Below are 12,561 nucleotides of genomic sequence, written 5' to 3'. Positions count from 1 at the left end.
TCTGGTTTGTTGCAGCCCTGAGCTGATCTTCAGGGGACCCTAAAGAAATGGTGCTGACCCTTGACCCATCCAGAATGGAATTTATAAAGTAGTGATTAATGTAGTTCTGTGCTGAGTCCAAAAAATACTAGGGACAGCCTGTACCAGCTTGTCACCATCATTTATAGAAAATGTGTAGATTATTTGCACCTGGTTTCTGGTATATAATCTTAGTTTCCACTATTGAGCCCAATCATGAAGGCTGGTTTTGGCTACATGACCAGAAGGATACTAAAGACCCATCTTGAGATGAGACTGTGGCTTCCCTGAGACCAAGGCATTTTGCACATATCCTGGTGGATTATAATCCTGAGATGAAGTGCATCCTATGTGACTGCCAGGAAGCCGCACCTGGATGTCTTGGACATCTCTGATATTTGCCTGTGATTTCTTGATCCTGCTGGATTATTTCCTTTACTTTTAATAATGTCTTAAGTGAGTGTACTTTCTGGAGCCTTGTAATTCCTCTCATTCATCCGAAGAGGCATAATTGGTGCACCATCAGAAGCCAGGTAGATGGATGCATTTATCATAATGAAGAATTGGGGTGGTAGCCAAGGGGCCTGACCTACAGAGCATTAGGGAATTGGGTAATGGAACACAGAGACCCTGGGGGCAAAGGAGGTGGGAAGCCAGAAAGGGTGTCATTCAACGTATACCATCAGAAGAAATCAAGGATGAATGATCAGGAAGCTAAGGCAGTCACCGAATAAAAAGTCATGCTCCCTTGCCAGTTTTCAGACCTGAGCCAGTTTTTGGATCCAGAGCCAATTAATTGAAAAGAAGCCTGACTCCTCCTGTTAAGAAAGGGCTCTGCAACACTATGGCAAGTGTATTGCTGGGGAAAGAGGAATACTCAAATATTTTGAGGACTGTTGGACACAGGGTCTGAATTGACATTGGTACCCAGAGACCGGAATGGCCCTCATTAGAGTGGGAGCATCTGAAAGCCAGGTAATAAATGGAGCCCTGGCCAAGGTCTGGCTGGTAATGAGTCCACTGGGTCCATAGACCCCACCTAGTCACCATTCCATGGTTCACATCTCCTTCTCTGACTCAGACACTCTTGCCTCCCTGTTTCGTTTATAATCCTTATGATTAAATTGGACCCACTCAGATAATCCAGGATAATCTCCCCATCTCAAGATCCTTAATTTAATCACAGCTTCAAAGTCCATTTTGTCATATAAGGTAACATATTCACAGGTTCCAGGGATTAGGACGTGGACATCTTTGGTGGGGGCATATTGTGCTTCCTCCAGAAGGACATGGTGACCAGGGCATAGACCCCCTCAGGGAAGATGGCTTGGGTCATGCTATCAGGTCAGCCCCGAGGCCAGCAGAGATGCTAGCTGAGGACAAGGGGGATCTAGAATGGGTAGTGGAGAAGGGAGATGATGAGTATCAACTGTGGCCCCCAGACCTGTTACAGCCATGGGGGCAGAGAGCTAACAGGGAGAACTAACCTTCCTGCTCTAACTTTCCCCCAAGAAGAGGGGCTTACTGGAATACTGAAAAAGCTGCTCCCTGAATGTATGTGGAAAAGTGGATCTGAGGTGCAAAGGGATGGACATGGAGATGTACTGTCTAGGTCCCCTCTAAGGAGGACTTGTTGTCAGCTACTGGTTGTGCTGCAGCTGACAGCTTTCAGCTGTCATACCTTTCAGGGATGGCCTCACTGGCAGGGAGCTGCCCCCTCCAAGGCCATGTCCTTCCTGGGGTACCCCCATCTAATGGCTGCCCTGGGTGGGGGCTGATAAATGTTCAACATGGGGCAGCTCTGATGGTCCATTTTGGCTCCAGAGGTCCCTCTGTGCTTGGCTGAGGCTGTTGGTGGGCCTGCCTCCCAACTTGACTTCTCCTTTTGCACAATCTGCTTCCCTTCTCTCCCTTCCACAGGTTTCGATCCCAAGGGCACTACCTAAATATCTCACGTGCTAACTCTGTCTCAGGATCTGCTTCCCAGAGAACCCAGGCTGCATCTTCATTAATTTAGTGCATTAAATAACAACATCTAGCAGCGGATTTAATGACTTTCCTAATATCAAATAGGGATAAATATAAGTGATAAATTGAGATAACACAGGTGCTGTGATATGAAAATATCTATCAATGACAAAGTCACAGGTACTGTTGATACTCATTCATTACTGAAATATTAAATTCCAGTAGAGGTTGTGAAAACAAGGATGAACTTTTCCCTTCTAGGTTCATGGACCCTCAGGTTAAGAATCCCTATCATCTTTTTCTGTCTAACAGGGGTTTAATAAGTCCATTTAATTGGATGAAATAAAGGCTACAATGAACTGAAATGAGCATTTCCTTAATGACTGGATTATTAGTCTTGGATTCAGCTCCAAGTGACAAAAAATGCAAACCAGCAGTGGTTTAAACAAGAGAAAATTTTATTTTTCTCTTACATAGAAGCCCAGAAGTAGGAGTCAAGGGCTGTTTTAGAAACTCCAACACCATATCCATTTACTTGGTTTCTCTACCATCCTTAGCTTGCTGCCTCATAGTCCAAAGTGGCTGCTTGAGCTCCAGGCATCACAGCCCCAGAAAGGAGGAAGAGATAAAGAAGGGAGCAACTCTGTCCTTTAAGGAATTGCCTGGAAGTCACACATGACATTCTTGCTAACATCCTATTAGCCAGAATTTACGCAGGACCACACATAGTTGCCAGTGAGGCTGGTAAATGTAGTCTTTATTTGAGAGGACCTTGTGACCAGCTAAATACCAGCTACAGACAGAGAAGGGGACATGGAGTAACAGCTACAATAATGCTAAGAAGCCATCTTACTTGGTAATTCCCCCCAGCTATGAATGAGCAGCCCATTCTTTCTCTTTGAAATAGTTTCCCGAAAACACTTTTCATCACAAGGCATTTTCTACTGAGACAGATGACAGCCTTCAAGACCAACATTCCCTTATTTTCAATGATCAAGTTAGAGGCCCAGATTCACAGTATATTTAGACAGCTTCAAATGTATTTGTTCTCTCTAATTGTCTGCTAGGCGAGATGCTTTGTCGAGACACCTACAGTCCTTTCTCAAAGCCAACATAGAGAAATATCAATATAATAGAGCTACATCAGGAAGTGAGCATGAACCTCAGAAATGCTTCACCATACAAAAGGAACCATCACCAGCTTCCCCTAAATGTCAGTTCCCTCTTGCAGTTGAAATGTGAGTTGATTTACATGCATATTTACAAACACCTCAATTCTATAAAGTGAGCAGATCCATGCCTTAATTTCTCTGGACTTAGTTCTCCCTAATTATCATTTAGGCTCAAGTTTTCCTCTCTGTCTTTATATTTCCTGGCTGCCTCTGACCCAGCTCTCCCTCCCTCCGTTGCCTTGCGAGGCCATTGCCCCTGGTCTAGGTTCCCTGGTTCCGGCAAGAAGCAGGATGAATGACAGGCGAGGGTTTTGGTTACACATGACTCAGCAGTGTGGCTCTATTGTCAACAAAGCAGGGATGATCCTGGGGCCCAGAAATAGGGACAAGGCATAACGGCTCCATGAGGTCATCTTCTCCTTATATTTGCCACCCAGACACTCTGGGTATCCTTGCCTCGGGGAGTGTCAGATAATTTGGGGAGTGCTCAGAGAGGAGCCCCCAGTATGAAACTTGAAGTTGAGCAGAACCCCTTTCACTTAAACCATGCCGTCAGTTGTGAAGTCCCACTCTGTGGAAGATGTCAGAATTCTAAAAGTTACTGAAGTACTAAGATCTGAATCAGATCTCATGACCTACATATGTATGGAGACAGTCTGGCATTTGTATTTGACTTTATTTTTTACAAGCTGCTCTTTATTTAGAGTAAATATCATTATCATTTCTTTTTCTAAGTAATACTAAGTTCAAAGTACTGCCACTGACTGTTATTAGTTTTCTGATTTTTTTAATCAAAGAAGCATCCATTGATCCTTTTTACTTTTTAAACTGCAGCAATTGCTGCTTAGTACTTCTTTTTTTTTTTTTTTTGAGGAAGACTGGCCCTGAGCTAACATCTGTTACCAACCTTCCTCTCTTTTCTTTTTTCTCCCCAAAGCCCCAGGACATAGCTGTGTATCATAGCTGTAAAGTTGTAGCTCTTCTGTATGGGACGCTGCCTCAGCATGGCTTGATGAGCGGTGAGTAGGTCCTCGCCCAGGATCCGAACCAGTGGACCCTGGGCCACTGAAGTGGAACGTGCGAACTTAACGGCTACACCACTGGGCCGGCCCCCTACTGATCCTTTCAACAAACGTTTGAGTGCCTCCTCTGTGCTGGGAATACAACAATGACCAAGACCTCAAGTTGCTCACAGCATAGCGAGTTGCAGGTGATATGAATTTATATCGATCTTACGCATTCAGAATTAGCCAATCCGAAAAGGCTACATACTGTATGATTCCAGCTATATGACATTCTGGAAAAGGCACAACTATGGAAACAGTAAAAAGGTCAGTGGTTGTCAGAGGTTGGGGGGAAGAGATGGAGCACAGAGGATTTTTAGAGCAGTGAAATCATTCTGTATGACACTATAGGGGTGGATACCTGTCGTTATACATTTGTCAAAACCCATACAATGTACAACACCAAGAGTTAGCCCTAATGTAAACCGTGGACTTTGGGTGATAATCATGTGTCAATGTAGCCCCATGGATTGTAACAAAGGTACCACTCTGATGCTGGATGTTGACAGTGAGCAAGGCTGTGTGTGTGGGGGCAAGGGGTATATGGAAATTCTCTGTACTTTCTACTCAGTTTTCTTGTAAACCTAAAACTACTCTAAAAAATGAAGTCCATCTTTTAAAATTAAATTTAAGAAAATTGGGGAAATGCAAAAAATAAGAACATTCGGCATTAGATACCACCTAGGCAGTTTGTAGCATACATTCTTTAAAAATCAAATTCTAAGTAGTGAATTATACTCTTTAGTGATAAAGGAAAGTCCCTGAGGAGGTCAGTGGGTCAGCTAAGAGGTCAGACTGAGGGAACTGTGTCCTAGAACTTCTTTTTCCTATAAGAGACTGCCTATATTTTAAAATATTAAAGAAACCTATCAGTCCCATGTCTAGCATTTCAAATAAATAATTGCCGTGAGAGGGTCTCTGGGATTTATCAGCTCAAGGAGTTCATTTATCACTCTGTCCCAGAAAATTTTGAAGCACCAGGCTGCCCTGACTGTTCTCGTAACATAGTGGCCTGCCACGTTTCTGTCAGCAGCCAGCAGGCCCCAGACCCCGACTCCCTGACGTTCCTCCACAGACAGAGATACAGGCAGTGTCTGTGCTGACAGCAGACACAACAGAGAAGCCTCTGGGGCTCTGAGGCTTTGCTTTGCTCCAGTCAGGAACGACTCTGCTAGTTGAGGAATCTGGGTTCCCTGGCATCAGGGACCAAGCTGTAAGTCACCCTCTGACAGGCTATCCTTCTAGAATGATGCAGGGTGGTCTGTTTTAAACACTGCTGTAGTGTAAGGTAGCTTTACGTGAGTTCCCAGATCTTTAGTCTTAAGTTCATAGATAGCTCTGAATTCACTCCTGCCTTTCTCCTGTATTCTAGGAGAAATCAAATGGAGAGAATCCGAATATTCTATTGAATATAGTGGTCATTGGCAGTACTGAGAGTTTAGGGGTTTGTACTTACGTTTCTGAAATACGGATATCCTCATCATGCACAATCCATATTTGTGAATTTACCTACTCCCTCAAAGGTGTTTGTAACCCCCAGATCAGTACTCGTGGCACTTTTGCGTCATTCATAAATATGAGCAGCGTGGTCCAGCTGTGCCTGCCCCTGAGGTCAAACAGGGCCCTGCCTTCCTGTCTCAGCTCTCATCCTGTGAGCAGGTGTCTTTTCTGTGGCCTATTTAGTGCCATGCTTTTTGCATTTTTGCGCTTTTTGTTGGTGATTTCGCTGTTTAAATGGCTGCCTAGTGTTTCTAAGCGCAGGAAGCTGTGATGCGCCTCATGGAGTTAGATAAGCGTCATTCAGACACGTGTTATAGGGCTGCTGGCCATGAGCTCAATGTTAATGGATCAACGATATACATTAAATAAGGTGTTTTAAAACAGAAACGCACATAAAACAATATTCTATATTGTCCAGTGGACGAAAATGTTGTGACCAGAGGCTGGCAGGAACCTATGCCAGTGTTTCCCCGAGAGCAATGGCTCAGTATTCACTAGTTCAGTGTTCGCTGAGACTTTGTAGAACACAACTACTGTGAATAACGGGGATGTGAATAATGGGAACTGTAGCTTGGTAACGAGGGCGGAGGCCCAGGGCAGAGCTCCCTGGCACGGCAGACGTGGGTCGGCCAGCTTGGTCTTCTTCCTCACCATCTCCTCTCCAAATGCTGCTGTCTACTCACATTCTACTCTTTATAGGTCAATGAATCACCAAACTCTCTCCTGCTTTTATGCCTTTCATAAGCCTGGATCATTCTCTCATCTCTGCCTGAATAACTCCTATTTGTCCTTCAAGACATAGCTCGATACCCCCTTCTCAGAGGGCCCCCTGAGGCCTCCCTTTCAGGGCCAGCTGTCACCCCGGTGTCCCATCTACCACACTGGCGGGTGATCACCTGTGTACATGACTTTGCCTGCCCGAGTGTCACGCCACGGAGGGCCTGGGCTGTATTTTATCCACCTTTGTACCCTCAGCCCGTAACACAGTACTCAACACACCATGGGTGCTTTGTATCAGCTGGTGAGTGGCTGGCAGACTGGATGGATAAAGCACAACAGGCTGGAATTTTTCTGAGCAACAGCTGCTGACTGTTAGCATAGCCTGGGAGCTTGGGTTATTATCAATCCAGAAAAGTGCTAATATGGCTGAAAAAAAACCAAACAGGTACAAACCTAGCACAAATAAAAGGTAGGCATAAGCCCTTTTTAGGGGACCTAGAGTGAAAAAGGCCGTTCAGCCTCCGGCTTTCAAAAAGTCCTGAGTCATTGTTTAGACTGAACAGCCTTTTATTAAACACCTCTCCCTCCCTGGCAAGTTCACTGTCAAGCTTTATTGGATTCTGCGATGGACCAGGAGGAAACGTGGATGGCGAGGAGCAGGGGGCATCTCTCCCTTTCCCCCTTTCGCCCCATCTTTTGATTACAGCGAACAAGAGTCAAGAGGCCAATAAGAGACCAGCAAACCTAATAATCCTGTGATAATGATTCTTTTTAAGCTTACAGGCAGATTCAAGCTGAATTGAAATTGTTCAATTTCTCTTGCCATTAGCAAGGATACAGCAGAGTCACACACACACACACACACACACACACACACACACACACTCCCTCCCATTCTTGGGTACATTGCTCTTTTCTCTGTGTACATTGCTTGCTATTTATCCCTTAACTTCTCCTTCAGAAACCCTTTCCCAGCCCCTTGTCCACCTCTTCTTATTCCTTAGGTCACAGATGACCTGTGAGTGGGGAAGCACGGGGTTATCAGGGCCTCCACGGCCGATGCCTTTCCCCCATCCTCCTCTTTCCCAGCCACCCCACTGGCTGCCAGCCCTCCATGCTCTATGGGCCCCTCATCAGCCCCCTCCCGTCATCTGGGCTGTCACGCTGTGCAGCTGAAATCCTCTCTCTACCACTTCTGTGGGGAGAGAGCGAGGCTATGACTGGAACGGTATTAGAAAGAAAAATTCCAGAACCAGAGCCCGACAACCTTAGAAGCTCTGAACCAACCTTAGGAATTATCCTGCTCAATCCTCCCATTTTACAGATAGGGAAACTGCGGTCCCAAGAGGGAAGTTATTTAATGAGTGATTTAATGGCACAACTGGATTAAACTCAGGCCTTATAGTTCCAGTTCAGTGTTTGTTCCTCTGTGGCATAACTAAAACAGTACCCTCAGCAAACCTGGAAGCTGTGTTAGAACAGGGCTCTCAGCTGGGGGAGATATTGCCAGGGACACTGTCTGGAGACATTTCTGATTGTCACTGCTGGGGAGGCAGTGCTGCTGGTGTTTGGAGAGTCAAGGCCCCTTGTGAGCAGTAATCAGAGGCAGGATCTGGTCACGGCCCTGCGCAGGCCCCGCGGCAGCCCGCCTCGTGGACGCACCTGCGCGCCTTCTGCAGGTGGCGCTGCAGCTTCACGGCTGATGCAATGTGTGGGGCAGAACTCAAGGCGTGCTTTTTGTTTGTTTTGGTCTGAGGATTTGTTTTTGGTTTCTGTTCTGCTGTGTTTTCAGAATGTGATCTTTGCATTCCTCTGCTATAGTGTTTCTCAACCGTGGCACAGTTTTGGACCACAGAAGTCTTTGTTGTGGGGGCCTGTCCTGTGCACTGTGGGCTGTGTAGCAGCATCCCTGGCCTCCCTCCTCCCGATACCAGTAGCACCTCTATGACTCTATTTTTCCCATGGAGGAACAGGGAAACTTTTTTATTATTATTAAGATATAACTCACACACCATAAAATTAGGTGAAGAATTTCTATGTCCTTGGTTGTCTAAATTCCTACTCCTTACTCCTCAGTCCCATCCAGGCCTTGCCCATGATTGGTACTGAAATGTTTGACCACTGAACTTGGCCCTGAGCCCTCCTCAGAGAAGCATTTTCCTGGACCCGGAATGAAGGTGGGATCCTTTGGAGTGGTGGCTGCATGTGCCGAGTGCAGCAAGCACCCGTGAGTGCACGGAGTACTGGGCTTCCTGGCCCCCTCCGGTTGCATGGGGTCATGTGACCAGTTCAGGCCAATGAGTTGTGAAGGGAAATGACAGGTGACACTTCTGGGCTGGAGCGTTAGATTGCTTGTGTGAGTCCCTCCAGAGCACCCTCCAGCTGCTGAGATGAGTGTGGAAGCACGTATCAGGATGGAGCCTCCTTCAGTCAGGGTCCCTGAGTGATTACAATGAGCGCTAAGCTCCCTCCTGATCCCCAGGGGACGTGTAAAATGAGCAGAAAACAAACTTCTGTCAAGCCTTTGAGATGTGGGTTTTGTTTGTTACTGCACCACAAAGGAGCCCATCCTGACTGCTACAGGCACACACACAGAAACCAGCCCATATTCAAAGAAACCATCCGATTCACACCAGCCAGTGGAGTCCATTCAAATGCAGAGATAATCTGGGGTTACAAAAAACCTCATGAAGTTAATTAACAAACATTTTATTGAGTTAAAATCACAAGCAAGCTGAAAAAACAACTTGTTTGTGTTATGTTTCAGTTGTTTACAAATTCAGGAGGGTTAGATGGAACGTGAGCACAGTGTGTGCCCTCTTTCCCGTGCTGTGTGATGTGGGGGCTGGCTCTCACGGAGCCACAGAGGGGCCTTTGTGTCCAACAACAGCATCTCAGAGCCCACATGCTTCGCACGTTCACCCATAATAACTGCTTTCTCTCCCAAGTTCGGGCCAATGACTTTGGGTTTGGGATATGGAATCAAAATTATGAACAGCCTAAGGAAGAAAAATTGTACCAAACATTATAAATATAGGGGTGTATGTCTCTTTAAGGAAGACAAATGTGAAGGTCCAGAAAGAGTGATCAATGACCAAAGCAACTCTTTTACAAGGAATTGTTGTGTCCTCATTCCCCTGGTGCCCTGAAGTGTTTGGTTACAGGACACTGGAGGTGGAGGTGAAGGGCAGAGAAATGTAAAGCTAAGATTCATTTTCCAGTGAAGATCAGAGACACGTAAAGATAAAGCATTTTGTAGATGAATGTACCAAGGAGAAAAATTAGATTTAGTATTCATGTGGTTAAAAAAATCTATGGCTTAAACTTTAAGCCTTAAAAAAAAGGTGAGACATACCTGTCCAGGATAACTTTTTGTTATCACATTTTTTCTTAAATAGTTTGTAAACATTAGCTGGAAACCCTGAGTGTTAATTTTTAGGATTCCTTTATCACCAATGCTACTAACCAGCTGGTACAGTCGAGCAAAACGTTCAACATCTCTGTGCCTGTTGCCTCGTTTGTAAAATAAAGGGGTTAGAATAGAAGACCTCCAGGGGGCTCTTAGCTCTAAAAAACATCTGTTTCTTTGAGAAGAAGTATCCTGGAGAGAAGCATGGGGCACCCTTTGTATACAAACGATGCATTTTCCAAGATAATCGACCCCCCAAATCTGTCTTTTCAAAAGCTAAAATAACTTTCTTCCTGATAGGCTGGTTGCTGAAAAAAGTCAGATTTGGCAGCACCCAAGGTGTTTGGTGCCTTAGAAGTGAAGGCCGTGAGGAGGGGCTGATGGAGTCAGAGCCAGCGCGCTCTGGGCGCGTGCTGTCGATGGCAGCGGCTGGGTGAAGGGGATGAAGCAGAAGCAACCGGCAGTGCCAGCCAGGTCTCCCACAGTCTTCCCTGCCTGCAAAGGAACCAGTCCTCACGCACGTCAAGGCCAGACCGTGGGCTGACCATGGGGCAATGTGAACCACGTGGTTCTGATCAGTGGCCCTGTAATGGTGTCCATCCCTCTGGTCGTGCCAGTGGGCACATGATCCAAGTGGGGCCGACCCCTAGGCTCTTTCTAGGTGGAATTGGAGGAAAAGGCCCCCTTCCTCTCTGGTAGCCAGGCTCCTAGCCTTGTGGAGAAAGTCTCTCTGAGAGAAAAAACAAGTAAGGGAGAGGCCTGATGGGGTCTGGGTCTCTGGCTGGACCTTTTCCTGCCCTCCCAGCAGCCTGTTATGAACCAACAACTTCCCCTCTCTACCCAAGTGAGTTGCAGTTAACCATTTGCAACCCGTGAGGCTGGACCTGTGGGAAAGAAGGAAGAGAGAGGAAGTCCCGGAAGCTTTCCTGTGTGTGTCGATGCAAATAATCCGTAACCAATCTATAAATCAAAATTGGGGTGAGTTTATTATGAGCCAACTTTTGAGGACCATATAGCCCGGGAGAGTCCTTTCACAAAGAAATGGAGCACTCCAAAGAAGTGGGGTGTACAGAGTGGTTATATATCATCAAAGAGCATGTATCACATATGATTGCAATGTCCCTTTTACAATAGCCGCAAGATTGACCTGCTGGCACAGCGATTGATGGACACAGCGAGTATCAGGTCTGCTGTCTCCATGGGCGTGGCTGGTGGCAGGTCTGTTGTCTCGAGTTGAGTGGTTACAGGATAAGCGCAGAAATCAAATCCTAGCCTAGGGAGAAATGCTTATCCTTAAGGAAATGCCAATGTGGGGGAAGTTGCATCCATATCTTAAGGGCATCTTCTTGTCTTTGGGACTTGGTAATTGCTTAAAGCAGATATACAATGAATGAACAGAGGCTACAGGACCTTTTTGGAAAAACAAGGTCAGGCTGAATTAGTTTTACACCAAATGGCTTCCTCATATGCTCCAATATATCCTATTGCTTGCCATTTATTTATCATGTGATCATCCTGGGGAATCCAGCCTTGGAAAGGGGAGTGGAGTCAAAGAGATGGAAAGACGTGGCCAGCTCAAATGCCACTTGGGAAGGGCAGGCAGGATCAACAACAAAAATCCTCCTGGGAAGAGGATTTATCGAAGGGTGGCAAATCTCACTCAATGAGGAAAGAAAGAGAAGGAGAGGGAGGAAAAGAAATGGCCAAAATCTTAGGAAGTTTAGGGAAGAGAAGATGGGTGGAAAACAGTAGTCCAGAGAAAGAGATAGAGAGGCAAAAGGAGAAAAAGAGGGAAGGGGTGATGTACCATTGTGTTGAGAGAGATGTTTGAGAATAAATTTGGGTTTCAGTGCAAGGATCTGAGAAGAGGTCAAAACAGGACACTGTGCCTTAAGTGAACTTAGAGGGGCATGACGTATCCAGGAGATGGAAAAACACTACGACAGAGTGTGAACTTTAACAGGAAACTCACTTGAAATAGGTTCACTCTGACCCTTTACTTCTCTTCAGCTCTGTTCACCTTGAGATGATCCCCAGTTGGTTAAAGACAGGTTCTACCTTGTGTTCCATGTTCTACCAAGATCAGCTCAGACTCACGTGGGCTTTGATGACCGGGTGGCCTCATGCCACCCCTCCCCCTTCCCCACTCCTCACCTCCCACCCCACCCCTCCGCCACCATTTAAAACCCTCCTGAGGCGTCCCACCCTCCTGAAGCTGAAATCCTAACTCCTTGCCCTGGTCTCCCAGGCCCTCTCTGATCTGGCCCCGCCTTTCTCTCCTCCCTCATTGTTGCCTCCGGTGGTCAGGGAGGCCTCCCTGAGGAAGTGACCATTAGGCTGAGCTATAAACGACAGCTCTGTGAAGATGTGGGGAAGAGTGTACCAGCCGGGGAAAACAGCAAGAGCAGAGGCCCCAAGTCAGGAATGAGCTGGAAAGTGTGAGGACCAGAGAGAAGCGGGTGGGGGTGGAGAGGAGAGGGGTCAGTATACTACACAGCCTCAGATTCAAGTTAAAGAAATTCAGAGCTGGAAGCAATCTCAGAGGGGCCCTAAGTCAACTCCTTTATTTTATTTTATGTGTTTTTAATTGAGATATAGTTGACGTATAACATTGTATTACCAGCTCCTTTATTTTAAAGATAAGGACACTGCAGGTCAGAGAAGGTTAGCACCTGTTTAAAAAAATTATTTTAAAAAACCGCACAAGTAA

Source organism: Ceratotherium simum, chromosome 16 (genome assembly GCF_057802395.1).
Source record: "Ceratotherium simum simum isolate JZ-2026a chromosome 16, ASM5780239v1, whole genome shotgun sequence".
In the NCBI taxonomy this organism is placed as follows: Eukaryota; Metazoa; Chordata; class Mammalia; order Perissodactyla; family Rhinocerotidae; genus Ceratotherium; species Ceratotherium simum.
Note: the sequence above shows the minus strand (reverse complement) of the source record.